At 40.4% G+C, this 20,108-nt stretch overlaps 1 pseudogene; it reads right to left on the bottom strand.

Moving 5' to 3' along the window:
- LOC142095303 (olfactory receptor 5AR1-like) overlaps nt 1–3,218 on the bottom strand; it is a 70,656-nt pseudogene extending 67,438 nt beyond the window's left edge.
- Between the last annotated feature and the right edge of the window lie 16,890 nt (nt 3,219–20,108).

Here is a 20,108-nt window from a genome sequence, read left to right as displayed (position 1 = left end):
CTAGCTTATAATTGTTCTAGAATTCACTTATACCTCTTTGCCCTATGCACCTGTTCTCAGCTGAGTTGCTTTTAATTGCACTTGTACTTTGTACTGCCCTGTATGTTGTCTCTATGCACGACTCTGTGGACCCTTTTTGAAGCCATATAAATAAAAGATAATAATAATAATAATAACTGTGATACATAGAAATACAAAAATGAATCCTAATTGACAAGTTTTATTCTGACTAATTCATTGCTTCTCTACCTCTGTACATAAGCGGTTAGTCAGATGCTAGTCAGGTTGGTACACAAGCAGATAATCAGTAATAAGCTGGGTTGGTATACAGACATATAGTAAAAGAAAGAGTTTCAGGTAGCAGGAGATGAGCAAACATAATACTTAAGCAAACCTGCAGACTACCCACTGTAGTCAGGGAAAGCCTATTTATAGGCCTAAACAGAAAACAGGATCCAAGATGGATTCTTCTGAGACAGTACTGGTCATCTTGGATAAGAGCAAGTTTAATAACAATAGTGACCTCTTGTGAGCTGGAGGTGAATTTGTCTGAGACTAATCCTAGAACATTCATTTATAAGATACTCAATTTTTTTTTTAATTTTTTACTTTTGCATTGTTTTTAAGTGTGCACAGCTGTGACTGGCACACAATTAGGACCTGCGCTACTAATAGGATAACCTAGACATTTGCAGGTAGGCTAATGCACTGAATGGCATAATGAAGCCCAGAAAGCTTCCGTCAGACCTACGTGCAATAATGGATGCATGCAGTAACACCTTCCCAATGAAATTCTCACTTAATGGCACCAGAATAAATAATAAACTCATTTGCGCATTTAAAAATGAGTGGTATATCACAAGTGAATGGTCTTTTGCTAATTAAAATACAAAGCTTGCACATCTGTTATTTTGTTTTTCGCACTTTTGCAACAGGTGCATTGTATACTCAATACGTCTAATGTCTACTGACCAGAATCTGCTTATTTTATGGCCTAATTCTATGCATGTTCACAATTAAGCCATTGTCAGGCGCCGTCCCCAGATGCACAGAAGGTGCCTCCCCAAATGTGTCCCGTTGCCTAGCAACAGGACACTCCTTCCTGTCTTCAGCCCGACAGCACGGACGCATGCACAGGACAATCGCGTCTATGTTGCTAGGCAACGGAGACGCATGATCCTCCCACTGCCACCTATGAGGTTTCACCTTTATCTATTTAATGCTGGCTCTGGCACCATCAGGGTGCCAGAGTATCTAGGTCCACCTATGCTCCCGTGTTCCTGCATGCTTCCCAGCATTTTGTCTGACTTCCTGGATTCTGACTCGGTTCTGTCTGACTTTGCCTTTGGATCTCCCTATGTCTGCATAATTTTCCTGGTTTTGACTTCTGGCTTCTTGACTCCGATTTTGCCTGTTTCCTCTGTACCACTATTGCCCGCATGGTTTGACCTCAACCTGCACGATAACGTCTATTCACCTATTACTTCGCTGGTAGCTAACTGGAAGGGCCGCAAGCTACATGTCTCTCGCAGTGAACTCCTAACTCCCTAGTAAGATCTTCAGGACCAATAAACCCGTGACAGTATACTCTGGCCATGTTTTCTGAAGGTCCCAGTGAACCACCTGCCCATGAGCTATTACTCCATCTGGTCCACAGGCTTGAACAACATGGGTCTGAGCAGGCCCAAATACTCCAGTGTATATAAGGAGTAGTGTCCCATGTGGGCTCTCTTCAGGCTTCCTTATCCGCCCCTCAGCCAGTGGCAGTTACCACCTCAGGAGCCAGTCCACCCGGCTCCAGCAGCCTCAGCTTTGGCATGGGCTTCTCCTTTATGGGAACAAAATTATCAATTACAACAGAATGCCTCTTCTTTCATTTAAGATTTTTGCAAGATATTTGAAAAGCCTGGCCGGGTCTCTTCTGTAGCTTCCAGCCTCCTGTGTCTGCATCAAGGTACTCAGACCATGGGACAGTACGCTGTTCAATATCTCACCTTCGCTTCTGAGCTCAATTGGAATAATGAGGCCCTTGTGGGAACTATTTTGGCAGGGGTTGGCTGATCACATTAAAGATGAATTGGTGCCCCGTGATATTACAGCAAACCTTGACACCCTAATTTTTTTGTGCAACAGAATTAATCCCCGCTTTCGAGAACGAACTCAAGAAAAATCTTGGTCCAGAAGTTTTGTTCCATGTCTTGCTCCTCGTTTACAGAATCCGAACCCTGTCCCCTCTGATGAACCAATGCAGATTGGTCGGTCTTGTCTTTCCCCAGAAGAGGTAAAGAGACAACTTAAACAAAACTGTTGTTTATATTGTAGGGAACACGGTCATTTGTTGTCTACTTGTTCCAAGGGGCCGGGAAATGCATCCTCCTAGCCTGTGATAGAAGGCCGACCTAGGAGTCAAACTTACTACTTCCTATTCCACCTCAAAACCAGATTTCCTGATGCCCATCTCTCTGGACACTCCTGGCAGCTCCTTTGTAACCTCTGCCTTCGTAGACTCTGGCTCCGCCAGAAATTTCCTCTCAGCCACTTTGGCTTCGCAACTCGGGCTGAACCGCATGGACTGGCAACTCGGGCTGAACCGCATGGACTGGCAACTCGGGCTGAACCGCCTGGGACAGGGCCCACTCTGGAGCAGACTGGAGGGACAGGGCCCTCTCTGGAGCAGACAATTGATATTGAGAAGGTAATGCAGAAGGTTCCAAAGGTGCAGGGAGTCTAGGAGACTGGAGTGGTGTCCCCTTGGTCAGACATCCAGAATGGCAATGAGGACCCCTGGACAGAATCTCAGAAGTCTTCCAATCCAGTTGTGGAGAATGTAATTGAAGCCATGAAAGGCCCAGGACAACTGGAAAAGCAGTACAAGGCAAAATCAGAAAAGATATACTTTCAGAATGTAAAGCACCAACATGAAGACGAAGAGGCTCGGTCCAGGCATAACCCACCCCTTGAGAAAGCTGGGATCCATCGATGGTTGAGATGACAACAGGATTCTCCAAAGGAACGGATGGAATTAACCATTCATTAACTAAAGTCTGTGAAATATAGTTCTCAGCCGCACCAGAATCCACCAAAGCTTGAGTAGCATGACTTTTGGGATTGTACATCAAGGAAACAGAAAGGCTACAAGCCACAGGAGAAAAGGTTTCCCTAGGCTCCAATCTGACTCTCCCGAAGCAGATCATTGCCTCCTCCAGCACCAAGGACATTGTGGTCAATGTTACACCAGAATTGGTATTAATTGCATTTACATTTTCCAGTCTACTACTCTATGCTACCCCATCAGACTGAACTGATTATTCTTGCCTGCATTGCGGAATACACTCAACCTATAAGTTCATTATCTTTACCTTCCCCCTGAACTTTTGTAAACTTCTGTACTTATAGAGGTCTTGATTATCCCTTTGGATCCTACTTTAAGTTGTTTTATATATTCTGTAGATTATCTGCATGCTATATGGGGACAGTAGAATATATGTCCCAAAATAAATAACATTTTAGGAATCTTGGTTCAGCAATATGCAAACATAAATTAACACAACACATAGGTGGCTGAATAAATATATCCCACTTTAAACTTAGGCACTGTGCATCAGTGACAAGGATTTCACTGGATAGATACTTCAGGAGACAACCGGTTGCTACAAGTTAATTAGACCATTACACTAAATGCAGATAATATAGTCCAATCAATCACAATACTTTTAGAACAATTATACGGATCGTACTTATCACACAAAAATTAGTAGAGATGCAACAAGGAGTAATCCAGCTGTTTCAGATTAGAGGATTTCTAGTTCACTTTATGATATACAGAACCCAAGGGGGTAAATTATAATCCACAGGTTTAAACGAAGTTTCAGCTGACACATGAAGCTTGTTTACTTGTAAAAGTTGAAATCAGTAGTCACCTTGATGCATGCATGACTCCTGAGCACTGTAAACAACAGCAATTCTGTACAATAAACAATTTCCAGTGTAAAGGACAGTGTCCACTTAGCAATCCGTCTAATGGAATAAGCAGCTCTCTCCCCGCAACTGTAGGGTTAAACAACTTGCAATTCTCTCATCAGCATCCATTTTAGGCAGTTTCAGTCAACTTGCAGTTAACTTTAAATACAGTAGATTTGGCTGGAACAAACTCTCCCTTTAGCCAATGCTATAACACCTCTCATTAGCAATATTACAGTCCTAGTCAGAGGTTTTAATAACACAGTTTGATGTCTCACTCAAATAACTTGAACATAGTAAAGCAAAAGAAACTTATCTGTCTTCATGTGACTCCTGCTGACATCTCATGGGCAGTGGCAAGTGAGGTCTTTTCCTATACTTTCCTATGCTTCTTTCTGGGCTGGATGCAAACATGCCTCAGGACAACAATTCAGCCATAACATTCAGTGGCTCTTTGTAGGAAGATCCTTCATTAGCTGAGTCAGCATTCAACACATCACTTCTGTCCGTTTTTAGCTTCTCCCCCTTTCCCCCAAGATTCTCCTGAAGCCTTTTAGTACATTCCTGTGCTCAAGAGGGCAGCCTGGGCTCTAGCTTGCAGTCTGTCCACCCAAAAATGGTCAACACAATTTGCATTTAACTTCCCAGAGGCACTCTGGGGAACTATAGTTTTCTGAATGTGTGCATACAGTAATATACCTGTGATTTGAAGGGTATTACATTTTCACTTGGAAGTCTGACATTGAGCCTTATGCCACACTTCCAATGAGGAGCAAAGATGTTTTAGAAAATATTTTAAAAAAGATTTACAATAATTAATGTTATCATATTTAATAAAATAGCTCCTAGGGTTCATACATTAAAATAGATCTTTTACTTGATAGCAGCAGGTGGAAAACTTGGACATGGCTGTTGAATTAATACCCCATTCACACTGCCCAAAAGACCTTTTTTGCCAGGGTGAGCCCCCATTACTCGGGTCGAAGCTCATTGTGAACGAGTCCAAGACCATCTACCCGGGTCGGATGACCCGGGAATTAGACCCAGGTCTTTTGGAGGGTCTCACCTAGCATTGGAAAGTTAAAAAAAAAAATCATCATCACAAGAGGAGCCAATCAGAGCTCCTCTTGTGATGTTGCCATGGAAACCTGGGCAGATCCATGTTCAGTGTGAACACGTCTACCCTGGTAATTTACTGTGCAGGGTGTCCTACACTGTCCCTGGCCAATATCCCGGCAATATCTCAGCTCTAGTCCACAAAATGCAAATATAACATTTTTTTGCATAAGGCAATTCCGCGGAATATCAAAGTAAAAGCAGAGCTTGGTGCAATATTCTATTTGAATTTCAAGGTCACTTCACTCAACTCTACTCACTACACAATGGCACTCATTACATTACCTTATTAAATTATTACCCTTATGTCAGGCATTAGATGTGCATGCTCAAAGTAAAGGTTACTACATACACAGGAAAGGTATAGTTTACTTTAGCTGCCTGCTACTGCTAGGTAACATCCTTACTGAGAACTATAATTAATTTAGATACCCCGAGGCACCTAAGAACAACCACAACACCACTATACATTGTGCAATGCAGCCTCTGGGAAAGAATGTTATTAAGAGTGATGGACGTTATCTTATCAGATAGCAATTTACCTCATTAGTCTTGATCAACATTGTGAGAAATAAGGATTTAATTACAAACGTAACCTCTAGTAAAATGGATAATTGTGTTGAAGATGGAAAACCCAACAATGTTGTACATAATATGACAAAATATACAGCCCATTTGTAGAATAGAGGCCAAATCGAAGTCCGTTATATCGCGTCTGTTTATTCTATCACATTTGTTCTACCATTCTCCTATTATAATTGAAGGAAAAGTGATTTTACTACATGAACAAGATAGTGGTTTGATAGTGGCTGTTAGTGTTGATAGGATGGTGATTGAGCACTGACAGAATGGTACTGATAGTACAATACTATGATAAGTAAAGTGTGGTATATGTGGCTCATCACAGTCAGAGCATGTTAGAAGACTTAGCTCTTATCTGCAGTGTTACAGTATTTTTTCATCTTATGTATCCAAAAGTTTGGGCTTCTGTTGTCATGAGTATTATACAGAACATAGTAATTTGTTCACTTGACAAGTGAATAGAAGATTAGCTGCAATACATTTAAGCATGTAATCAGTCCAGTTTCTGCGGCACTTGTTCCCAGATTGTAACATAAGAGGAAGATATATGAACATGAACAAAATTAAAGTGAAGTAAATAGCACTACAATTATTCCATATTAAATATTGCTACAGGTATTAGTAACACCATTGTATGTCTATAGAGACATTAATATAACTATTTAATAGTTCCATGCTTTTCTCCAGTTTTTCTTTACTTGTCTTTCATATTTTTATCTCTATTTGTGGAATCAGAAATGGTCATTTACAAAAGTTCAATCCCACAGTGCAAATGGACTTTTGTCCATTCATGTTTACACTTAAGTGTGTCATCATCATCACCATTTATTTATATAGCACCACTAATTTCGCAGCGCTGTACAGAGAACTCACTCACATCCGTCCCTGCCCCATTGGGGCTTACAGTTTAAATTCCCTAACACACACACACATAAACACACACACACAGACTAGGGTCAATTTGACAGCAACCAATTAACCTACCAGTATGTTTTTGGAGTGTGGGAGGAAACTGGAGCACCCGGAGGAAACCCACGCAAACACGGGGAGAACATACAAACTCCTCACAGATAAGACCATGGTCGGGAATCGAACTCATGACCCCAGCGCTGTGAGGCAGAAGTGCTAACCACTAAGCCACCGTGCTGCCCACACGGTGGCTTAGTGGTTAGCACTTCTGCCACCGTGTGGGCAGCTCCACTGGGGGCACCACTGAAGGGAACAGTTTGGAGTATAAGTGTGCCAAATTTTGCTCTGATGTGGAAAAATTAGATTTCATTTTTCTGAACAGGACTATTTAAATGAGCTAGTGGGCAGAGAAGACAATTCCTCCGAGGCGTTATCCTAGGTGTTCAGCCTTTGCCTATGCATGAATGGTCTTTAATTGGCCCAGTGGTCATAGGTGTCACAAACCCAACATCATATTTTTAATTGGATGCATTTTGTACCTTCCCGTTACACTTTTGCAGAGAACCGCTCTGCTAGGCCCACTTTGATCAAGTTAATAAAAATATACAAAACACACAAAGGTTGTCTAGATGTCCGCTTTTGTTTTTCTGTAATGGTATCATTTAACACTGAATAAAAATAAATCTATTTATATGTCAGTACAACAGGAATATTTTACCATTATCAATAATCCGAAATAATGTTTGCCTTGTAGGATGTAATAAGTATTCTTCAGTTTCTGTGTTCTAAAACTCCATCACAACTCCACAACTAAACATAGTTTTTACCTGCCTTTGATATGGTGATATCGAAAGGCACAAGACTGAAGATCAATTTCTAAGTCTATTTGCTAGATCTGCTTTGCAGGCAGCCCACCCTTTGAATATGGCATGATAAGATCTGACATAGCAAGTGGCATTATGTGTCACCTTTGCACAAAAGTCACTACTTAAGTACTCAAGAACTACTCCAAAATATATACAGAAAACTGACAAAACTACTGATGGAGAACCATACTTTTAGCATGAATATTTTATTTGTGTGACATTTCGCTCATGTTGAATATATCCGCAATATAAACTATAAAATATTGGCACTGGTATTTATAGATCTACCAATTATGCTGAAAGCTCCAGCAGGAAAAATGTATATTTGTAAGGTGCATTTGACGAGGCTCAGAACACCATTTTTCTTTTACCTGGATGTCTGTGTGTCCCTAATTGTGAAGTGGGTGGAGATAAAACAACCTATAGCCAATCAGATCATCAAATCACAGCATTACAGGGTATTTCAGGAGATGAGCTGTGTCTTGTGGGAGGATGTATCCTGTCTACTCATCATTGTCTAACTGAAGGCAAGGCTGTAAGTGACAGGGGCAGTGCCATGAAGTGAGGAGGGGAATAAATAAATGCAGATGGAAAGCCACAGACGGAGACTTAAGGGTATATTTACTAAACTGCGGGTTTGAAAAGTAGAGATGTTGCCTATAGCAACCAATCAGATTCTAGGGGATAAATGTATCAAGATGAGAGTTTTCTTGCGGGTTTGAAAAGTGGAGATGTTGCCTATAGCAACCAATCAGATTCTAGCTATCATTTTGTAGAATGTACTAAATAAACAATAGCTAGAATCTGATTGGTTTTTCAAACCCAACAGAAAAATCTCAGCTTGATACATATACCCCTAGCTGTCATTTTGTATAATGTGCTAAATAAATAATAACTATAATCTGATTGGTTGCTATAGGTAACATCTCCAATTTTTCAAACATGCAGTTTAGTATATATACCCCCTAGATTAGATTGTGATGTTAAACCCACCTCTATATGAGACAAAGTTCCCACATCAACCTTCTTAAATTCATTCCCCACTGTACATTTTGCTGTACTCCAAACCTGCTGGAGACAGCTGCCTCAGTTTATATCAGTATAGGCACACCCTGGAAAATGAGCAATATCCTGACTGGTACCATGAAGAATATTACAGCTGGTGATTATTTTCATACAATATTTCAACTGCCCTTTAAAACAATTGCTTTCATGCCCTAGCAACCAAGAGAGTAAGAACGTGAAGTCTGTCAAAACACTTGAAAAATGCATCATTTGATGGATGAGGTCAGAATCAATATTCTTAATAATCTCTCTCTATCTTCTATCTTTCTTCTTTATGAAACAGACTCATTCTATAAACATTACAAAAGCCTAGTTAAAATAAAGGTATTGATTACATGGATCCTATCTGAGCTATACATTACACCAACGACGTCACACTTTATTCCTTGAGAATGTTTATTTTCTTGTGCGCCGGCTCATTTGAACATAGACGAAAATCAATTGATGGAGAAGTCATTGGATAAAGTGCGCACCTTTATGGCTCCCTTTTAGAACCGTGAGGTTTTGAATGTGACCAAAGCACTTTCATAACATGGTTATCCTGAAAACATGTACAGCTTGTATGATGTAATACAATACATACAGAGGAATTGAATGAAAACTGGTGTCCAGATAAAATTGTATAAGCCATAGTAACTAGGGCAGATTCAGTAATTTTTGTAATATAGTTTACAGCTGATGTTTGGTTTGGTTATTGGGTTATAGCACCTCTTGTGCACAGTTATTTAGCTAATACTTAGTTAAAAGATAATGGTATATACAGTGGTAGTCAACATATTCATGCTGACTACCCCAACGTCTTCACACCAAAGGGCTCCTTCCCGGCGAGACTCCAGGACGACTGATGTACCAAGCGACTGGAAGCAATTACGGTGATGAAGTAGCCGGCGCGACTTGATGACGTCACTGCCAACCGCGACGCTGTTATCGGTGCTGTTAAGGGGGTAATGTAAGTATGTGGCCATGGACAATGTACTTTACAAAGTATTGTACATTGCCCATGCCTACATACTTATATTACCCCCTTAACAGCACTGATAACAGCGTCACGGTTGGCAGTGAAGTCATCAAGTGGCGCCGGCTTCTTCATTCATCGCGATTGCTTCCCGTCGCTTGGCACATCGGTCATCCTGGAGCCTCCTCAGGAAGGAGCCCTTCGGTGTGAAGACGTCAGGGTAAGTGTTGTCGGAATAATCAGCATCATTATTCCGTACCCCAGCCAGTATATGGTATAAGAAAAGAACACAGGTTTCATTATCACAGCACTAGCATCACATAGACCTCTGCTGGGCAGTGGTGCCTCACGGAGGCTTATGAGGTTGCTATTATTATTTTAGATATACACTTGATAAGAATAACCAGGAATGCTGCCATAGATAAATACAGATTCATTATTTTGGGTGAAGCTTTCAACAGATTTGCATACCCCCAGCTGTCACTTTCTGTTTTGATTTTGTTCAACAATGGAGAAAAAGTGAGCACAGTCTGCGGATTGGGGTGTGGTTTGTGGTTGTGTGCATGGCTGAGTAGATCAGGGGAATAGATAAGTGATTTTCCACTGTCCAATTTGCTGACAGCTAGTAAAACATCTACTAAACTCCTGCTTTCCCCATTCCAAGACATATTTATTCTATAGATGCTCCTTTTTTATTACTATACAGTCAATATTGTATAAATAAAGATATTGCAGTAAATCTGTTGTCAGTAGTTTTTTTTAACAACTATGACAGTAAAGTAGTGTAAATAGTTCAAACCTGTACCCATCATCATCATCATTTATTTATATAGCGCCACTAATTCCGCAGCGCTGTAACTCATTCACATCAGTCCCTGTCCCATTGGAGCTTACAGTCTAAATTCCCTACTATAGACACTCACACACAGACAGACAGACAGGAAGAGACTAGGGTCAATTTTTGATTGCAACCAATTAACCTACCAGTATGTTTTTGGAGTGTGGGAGGAAACCGAAGCACCCGGAGGAAAGACACACAAACACAGGGAGAACATACAAACTCCACACAGATAAGGCCATGGTCGAGAATCGAACTCATGACCCCAGTGCTGTGAGGCAGACGTGCTAACCACTAGGCCACTGTGCTACCCACATTAAGCCATTAGTCATGTAGCAACATCAAAGTAGAAGTTAGTTTACTTAAATGGTGCAACAAACACACATATCTATAACTATATATTTACCTAGATAGATAGATAGATAGATAGATAGATAGATAAATAGATACTGTATATAGATAGATAGACATACACAGTGGGCCTCATTCATCTTCGAAAGCAAGTCCATTTGCGTGCCATATCTTGCATGAAATCGCTCTGCGCATTCACCAGAATGGGACTTACACCAATGAATACAATTGCATACAATTCATGGTCGCACGCAAATGATAATACTGACCGCAGACAATTTAAAGGGCGGAACAGAGGTGGGAAGAAACAGACTAACGTACACAATGTAACATAAGGGTGTGCCCAGGGGCAGGCTGGGCTGGGTGGCAGGGGGACATCTGCACCCCAGGGCGATACAATAGTATGCTACCTTGGGCTGGGTCACTGGGCCACCTAAATTTTTTTTCCATTAAAATAGGCTGCTGAGTCCAGTCTTGCCCCCCGGGCTAAAATTTACCAGCCCACCCCTGGGCGTGCCGAAGTCTAGCGCACACACATTCAGCTAATTTTTTTAGCCGTATCATTTGTACCAACTACAGGGCAGGTGTAAGTGCTGACTGATAGTGATGACTACACATATGCGTGCCAGGACAGGTGTTTGCAAGTAAGCGCAACTATAAAAATGCATTTTACTTACAGTGCACATTAAGAACATTCTGATTTATGTATTTAATGCGGAAAAAACATTATTTTAAAAACATATTTTAATAAGGATTATATTATTAGGAGTTCTAATTTTATTCTATAGTATAATTTTTTTGCATGTCTTCTGATGGAACTTTATATTGCACATAGGCATGTGCGTAGCGTGTTGTGTCTGTTAACATAAGCAAATAACGTAGAGCCAGAGCGTACCTGTACCCAGACTCAAACATTTCTTAATATCCGCTGGTATTTGAATACTGCCGTAGTTGCGTACAAGTTACATTGCGTCTGAAGATGGATCAGGCCCAGTGTTGACATATCTGATATAAGGAATATATGTAAAACTCACAACAAGGACTACAGTAATGAGACTCTTAGGGGCATATTTAATAGTTTGAATATCCCGCTGCGTTAAAACTATTACCGTTATTATGGTAATAGTAAGCTGGATTTCAGCTCGCGGCTCAGGGAGCTGCGAGCTGAAATCCAGCGAGAAAACTACCGTAATACCGTTATTACGGTAATAGTGCCCGGAGCACGAGATTTTCGGCGTTTCCGCTGACAATTGAATATGCCCCTTATAATTAAACAGAAGGGTCATGTATATTTCACAAAATGGGCCTGATTCAAAAGGAACATAAATGCTGATACGTGATGTATTTTGCATTAAATTGCACAGATACGCACTATATGCCAGTGACCGCATGTGTATGCAATTCATCTTCGAGCACAAGGACACTTCCAACAACCTATGATTGCATGGACATAACTGGGAGGGGAATAGTTGTATGCACGTAGGCAATGTACAATATGGCGGTGCTCGGTGCGCACGCTGCAGCGTCCGATTCAAGATGAAATCTAGTTTTTGCACTTCAGTGCAACAGTAGGTATGCTCGTTAATCTAATCTGCACTAAACAAGGAACGTCCTCAACCTGCCAACCCCTCCCGTCAGCTAATGCAAACTCCTTTGCCCCCCCCCCCCCCACACACACACACACAGAGAACTGGGCACACTTACACAAAACTTGGTTGCAAAGAGTTTTTGCACAAGTTTTTCACTTTTTCTATTTGTTAATTACATTTAATAATGGTATTTCTCATGTTATAATCTGAGTAATCTTAACAACACACAGTACCATGCGTTTCCTCCGTCCCCTCTTTGTTCCTCTTATTTGCATTTTATAAAGAAATATGCAAAAGGTATTTAATCAACCGTAGCTGTTTTGGTGTTTACCCTATTTCTGACCGCTAATCTTAAAAACACATGGATTAGAGGCTAAATGCACTGATTACAATCAGTGAGCTATGTGTGTGTGAGAGAGAGGGACACATACATACACAGTAATAGGGAGTTGAGGATAAGCAGGGTCACAGTGGGTTTGCAATGTCACCTTGTTTAGAAATGGGGTGGAGCGAAAGAGTTCAAAACAAAATCCTTTTAATTTTAAATACCAGCCGCAAACAGACAAGTATGGATTATAGGTATCAGCCAACCCAAAGTGATCTCAGAAGTGTGATCAGGATGTCTGTCCCTGGCTCATTGGAACTCACTAATACTTGCTCAAAGGCACAAGACACAAAATCCTAATGCATACATTACAGAGAGGGAATAACTCCTATTCCTACTGATGTGTGAAGGGCTTAGTAGGTCACGAGGAGTGCACCACATTGTCCCCAACTGCATTTGTGTCACTTTTACTTTGTCCCGGATATCATTTTCACTAATAAAATATCTGCAGGAAAAATTGCAGCAGTAGTGTGTGATTCACTATGCGTATCTTTGTGTGCGATACTGTCTTAATGAAGTGAAAATAGCAATTTTGTGCAATACAAATGGCATTTGCGAAAATGCTTTCAATTTAATGCAAAGCCCGTGGATCATACTAGCCCACTCTCCTGGAAAGTCCGGGAGACTCCCGGGAGACTCCCGGGAGAGCAGACAATTCTCTAGCATCCTGCTCACTTCACTAGGAAGTGGGCAGGACGTAAGCCTACATGACGCGATTTCGTGGGGAATCGTGTCATTTAGTCCCCGTGACAAAATGTCAATTTCATCAATTGGGGACGGTGCCAAAATAATATGATCTGCCCCGCCCCACACTCTCCCGCTCTCCTGTGTGGGGGGCCATGGCGGGAGAGCCAACTGCTTCCACTTACACCTTTTGCACCTTCCATCTACACTTTATAATTTAAAAAAACAATTTATAGTCGCACACTGGTCATTGAAATGACAACAAACAAACAAAGCGACACCTAATTGAAAACGTCCCTTTAAATTTATGATTCTTTTAAGATGCACATAGGGTTTTAAACCACACATGCATTTCCAGCTTGACCCACAAAATTGGCGCAGAGTACTTTCCAGGGTCAGTTCCCAAATGCGGAATGTGGGCATGCCGTGGGAATGTGGGTGTGCCATGTTCCTTGTCATGCAGGATGCAATTAGACTTATATAGAAATGCGTGGCATGACTGCATATTTTGCAGTTAATAAATCAATTTTTATCTGTTTAAGAGTAAAAAAAATAAATGAAACATTGGAATGGAGGTTTAAAATAAATTCAATTTATAAATGATCTTTGATCAAGATAAAATCATTGTATTATAAAATGATGGCTGTGAGTTACTGCGCCAGTTTGCCAGAAATTGGCCATTTCATAGGTATCACAAATTAAGAGGTTTTCCAGTTTTGAACAATCCAACTATCTTTAATTATCCATTTAATTTCTCTTTCTAAGATATAGAACATGTATATGTAAAAAGTTATTCAAAAAGTTTACACAGCATGTTAAGATATATATGCAGTGGTCAGTGGAAATATAGAAGTGGTGGTATGAAAAATGTAATGGAAATGTAAGTGAATGGAATGTAATAGTGTTACAAGGAAGGCAGCAGAAGTAGTGGCCGTAAGCACCCAAAAAAGTATTTTTTAGCCACTACTGTTAATTATTGAATTGAGGTGTTTCGTGTCAATCAGACCCGTTGCCAGAGATATATAAAATCAAGCACCTAGCCATGCAGTCTCCATATGCAAACATTTGTGATACAAAATGGGTCGCTCTGAAGAGCTCAGTGACTTGAAGCTTGGTTCTGTGAGAGGATGCTACCTTTGTAATAAGTCGGTTCGTGAAATTTCATACCTGCTGGATATTCCATGGTCAACTGTAAGTGATATTATTAGAAAGTGGAAGCATTTAGAAACAACAGCAACTCAGCCACGAAGCGGAAGACCACATAAAATCACAGAGCGGGGTCAACGACTGCTAAGGTGCATGGTGTGTAAAAGTCGTCAATACTCTGCTGATTCCATGGTTGAAGAGTTCTGAACTTCCACTGGCATTAATGTAAGCACAAAAACTGTGTGGCGGGAGCTTAATGGAATTGGTTTCCATGGCCGAGCAGCTGCATGCAAGCCTCACATCACCAAGACCAATGTTAAGCATTGGATGGAGTGGTGTAAAGCACACCAACACTGGACTGTGGAGCAGTGGAAACGTGTTCTGTGGAGTGACGAATCACGCTTCTCTGTTTGGCAGTCAGATGGGCGAGTCTGGGATTGGGAGATGCCGGGAGAACATTACCTGCCTGACTGCATTATGCCAACTGTGAAGTTTGGTGGAGGAGGGATAATGGTATAGGGCTGTTTTTCAGGGTTTGGGCTAGACCCCTTATCTCCAGTGAAGGGCAATCTTACTGCTTCAGCATGCCAAGTCATTTTGGACAATGCTTCCAATTTTGTGGCAACAATTTGGAGAAGGCCCTTTTCTTTTTCAACATGATTGTACCCCGATGCACAAAGCAAGGACTACAAAGACATGGTCTAATGAGTTTGGTGTGGAAGAACTTGACTGGCCCAGACAGAGCCCTGACCTCAACCCCATCGAACACCTTTGGGATGAACTGGAACAGAGATTGTGAGCCAGGCCTACTCGTCCAACATCAGTGCCTGACCTCATAAATGCTCTACAGAACGTACAGAACGAATGGGCACAAATTCCCACAGAAACTCTCCAACATCTAGTGGAAAGCCTTCCAAGAAGAGTGGAAGCTGTTATCGCTGTAAAAGGGGGACCAACTCCATATTAAAGTTAATGTATTTGAATACAATGTCTTTACAGTCCCTGTTGGTGTATTGGTCAAACTTTTAAATACTTTTGTCCATATAGTGTGTATAAATAAATGTACATATATATATATATATATATATATATATATATATATATGTATATATCATCCTTTATTTGAAATACGTCACAAAACTCAGCAATGATGGGCAATCAGGTATTCAAATTATACAAAATATAATCGCATATAAGAAGTGAACAAGTACAGATGATGTGGACTAAGGAGGTGCAGACGTGAGACAAAGGGTATAGAAGCCTACATTTTCTGTTTAAAATAATTTTGCTTGCATTCTTTCAGCGATCACCACCTTCTCTTACCTTGTTCTGGACTTACCATAGGACATTTCTGAACTAATTACACTTTTATCTATAATCTGGTAACACCTTTGATGACACTTCTTTAATTTGAATCATTTTTTCAATCAATTATTTGAAATCATTTAAGCCATTGTATTGCATTTGCATTGAAATCAATCATTGAAATCAGTTATGCTATCGCCTGGCATTTAGCTTACCATAATCTGTTTGATATACAATTTAGGTTTGTACATTGTTATATTTCACAAAATGATAATTGGAAATAATATATAATTGCCCTCTATGTAATGCTGTACATGAAGGATTCAGTTTATTTCACTTTTACAGTAGAATTGTACAGCACCACCACCCCTAAATAATTTAGAATCCTAAATATCAAGCACATCACCCACTAGGTGGCTTCCCTATACTTTCTATGTTGCTATTCAGTACAACACTCTTCAACTGTTGTCCATCAACCTTTAGACTGCTGTTAAAAATGTTTTAGACTGCAAACTACATTACTTTATCTCATATATATATATCTTTGTCTCATATTGACAGTAAGCTTCAGGGATAGTGAACACATCTAGGTCTTATAATGCTTCTGTACAATTATTTAAGATTCTCTGTGCCTCCCACTTCTATTTTATCATTATCAGCTCTCTCCAATTATTTCAATAACTTTCAAGATTGTGCCAGTGGTCGTGGCGACCGCGGGCACCTCCGCGACTCTCTGCTGCCTTTTGGTGGCGTCCCGGCCATCTCCTTCGTCCCAGTTGTCTGGGCAATAACTGGGGTGCTTCAGACTACCTGCCACCACGCCCGGCCATCTGTCAAACATTCGGGCACGCGCGTGCAGGGCTGTTAGGAATCAGCCAATTAGGGCTGTTTAGTATATGCTGCTCTCACCTTTCCCTTCCATTGGCTGCAGTAACAGTTAATTGATTATGCTAGTGATTGGTCCGTTGTATTATTTAAGGCAGTGAGGACTGAGCCTCATTGCCGGTTGTAGCGTTCTATCCCAGTCTGCTACCTGCTCCTGTGCTACATTGGTGTTAAACCTAGGATTGCCTTTTCTGTGTATGACCCCTGCCTGTTCCTGGACTCTGAGCTTTGCCTGTGACCCTGACATTCTGCCTGTACCCGGACTCTGAACTTTTGCTGGTGACCCTGACCTTCTGTCTGTACCTGGACTCTGAAGCTTGCCTGTGGCCCTGACCCTGCTTGTACCTAGACATCTCTGCTGGTGCTGTCTGGCCAATCGGACATTACCATTACTATCCAAAGATATGCAACAGGGTAGACACACCAGGAGGGGTAAAACAAATGATTGATGATCTAAGTAGACTAGAGGAATGGTCAAGAGTGTGGCAACTACAATGTAATGCCAAAAAATGCAAAATCATGCACTTGGGTCTCAAAAACCCAAAGGCTAAATATAGTATTAATGGCATAATAATGGAAACTACTGAGGAGGAAAGGGATCTAGGAGTCACTATTTCAGGTGACTTAAAGGCAGGTGACTTAAAAGCAATGTGAAAGGTAAGTCAGAGGTTTGGTTGAATAGCGAGAGGGATCAGTAGTAGAAAGAAAGAAGTAATAATGCCACTGTATAGGTCATTGGTACAGCCTCATCTAGATACTGTGTTCAGTTCTGGAGGCCATATCTCCAGAAGGGTATAAATATATTAAAGACTGTACAAAGAAAAGCAACCGTGCAAAGAAGGGTACAAAACTTACCCAGAAAGACTGAAAGAACTTAATATGTATAGTTTGAAGCAAAAAAGGAAAAGGGGGGACATGATAGAAACTTTCAAATTCATCAAGGGTTTTAACAAGGTACATGAGGGAAACATTTTACAAAGGAAGAGAAGTATTTGAACACAAGAACATGTACTGACACTGGAGGGAAGTAGATTCAGAGCAAATTTGAGGAAAAACTACTTCACAGAAAGGGTAGTGGAAAAGTGGGATAGCCTTCCATCAGAGGTGGTAGAGGCTAACACAGTAGAGCAGTTTAAACATGCTTGTGATACATATAAGGATATCCTTACAAAGACCTAAGGATCAAATAGGGCTTGAGGTTACCATACGTTAAGAAATGAGCAGACTAGATGGGCCAAGTGGTTTTTATCTGCCGTCAAATTATGTTTCTATCCTGTTTATTGGTCTAGCTTGTACTAAACTGATCAAAACTAACTCTGATTGGCCACTATTGGTTAGTGCACTGTTCAAATTGGCATCTATAATAATAAATAGCACATTTTGTCTCTTGTAGCATATACTTTGAGGAGAGGCCCACTAGCAGTTTTTACAGTAAACCTAAAAGTTCTAATTATGCTGCCAGACAGTGCACATTATTAATGGACATGTGCGCTCCATCATCTCTTCCAGCCATGCAATTCTTGCTTAAATAAGCACCAAGCACCTGTTGGCAGAGAAATTTAACTTAAATTATTTAGACATCTCACCATTTGACCATCCATTTACCATGAAGATGCTGCCTGAGGATAAATGGGATTGTATATAGATATTTACAAATCATAGATCCTTATGTGTATGATGGCCATTCTTGCTCTCACAATTCCCCTTCTCATGATCCCTGACAATGCTGAAAGCGCTGATCAAAGACACCAAAATGAGCATAGAAGAAGTTGGCCTAGATTAGAAACTGTTAATCTGTGGATTTATTGGCTGTCTCTAAAAGTCATTGTTTTAGTTGTCAGGAGGGAGCCAGCTGGGCCCGCAGGTCACAGAGAATGTGTAGGTTTAAAGGATTAAACACATTTTACATTTTAGAGACAACAAAAGGGCACTACAGCGGTATCTTAAGTAGTTTAGTTAAAGCAGAGTAACATTGTATCCAATGTGTGTGGCTGTCAGTAGAATCCTAATAGGTTTTTTGTAACATTCCTTCCCTGAGATGGACTATTTGCTGATGGTCTCTGCATTCACTCCAGCTCCCTAGTGTGACAGGCACAGGATGATGGACAGGAGATCTTTTACAGAAGATCGTCCTGTCAATCACAACACAAGGCAGAGTGTCTTTTAACATATTTACTGTTTGACTTTTTTCATCGTTCCATTATTTTATTAGAGAAGCATGTATATATCCAGTTTCCAACTTCAGGGAGGTACAAAGTCTGGACCACAGTCAGAAGACACACAGGGATATTCAATTTACAGACATCAATATTAGAAACATTGATTAAGGAAAAAAAAAGCCATTTGTAGAAATAATTGTCATGTAACAATATGGATAAAGCTAAAACTCTAAAAAATGTTCAAGAGATCTAGGGGTAAATTTATCAAGCTGAGAGCTTCCGGCAGGTTTGAAAAATGGAGGTGTTGTCTATAGCAACCAATCAGATTCTAGATATCATTTATTTAGTACATTCTACAAAATGACAGCTGAAATCTGATTGGTTGCTATAGGCAACATCTCCACTTTTCAAACCCTTTGAAACCTTTCAGCTTGATACATTTACCCCTTAGCGTCGTTGTCTTTGATTAAATTCATAACAATTGCTTATAATATTTGTTCAATATTTAGTCCCTTCTACCTATTATGAACATTGCTGTGGAATTGCTTGGCAAACAATCAATGATAATGATGAGGATGATGATAATAATAATAATTAATAATAATAATAATAATAATAGCTATTCATAAATAGACATGTTTTACATAACATTAATAATCATTTGCAATTAGAAAATAGAAGTACACAATTTGTTCAATTTCAGAATTCAGGGAGATAAGTGAATTTCCAGTGAGTCAGTAGATCACAAACACATTTTGGTCCGAACCACAAAAAGCTAAGGGAGAAATTGAATTGAGAATTACGTGACCTGCACAATATTACAGTTACTACGGTAATAGTGTGCCTTATTACCATCAGTACGGTAATTTCAACGCTGATTTTTGCTCGCAGATCTGAGAGCCACTAGCAGAAATCCATTTTGAAATTACCGTACTAACGTTAATAGTGCGCGGGCCGCGTTATTCTCACAAGTAACTCTGTCAATTGAATTTCCCCCTTATTTAGAATTTACCCATACTTTTAGTCAAATATAGTTGCACCTATAAGAACAGTGGTCACAAAGGTTCAAAAAGGTTCAAAAGTGTATGGTATTGGTCGCAATCAGAGTAGACACTGACCCTCAGGTGAGGGGCAACTCAGTAGCAGAAGGGGTGGCTGAAGTTGGAGGAGAACTTACAGGCTCTGTCTCTGTTGAGTGCGTTGGATAAATATTTTTTGCTAATGATCATTACTTTCCTGCAACCATTTCAGTATCGGTGACCAAACTACAAGTACTGATTGCCCTACCTGACAGTTGTTCGAAGCTTCAAGGT

The sequence above is a fragment of the Mixophyes fleayi genome, chromosome 6 (assembly GCF_038048845.1).
Source record: "Mixophyes fleayi isolate aMixFle1 chromosome 6, aMixFle1.hap1, whole genome shotgun sequence".
Taxonomy (NCBI): Eukaryota; Metazoa; Chordata; class Amphibia; order Anura; family Limnodynastidae; genus Mixophyes; species Mixophyes fleayi.
Note: the sequence above shows the minus strand (reverse complement) of the source record. Positions and strands in the feature narration are given on the sequence as shown.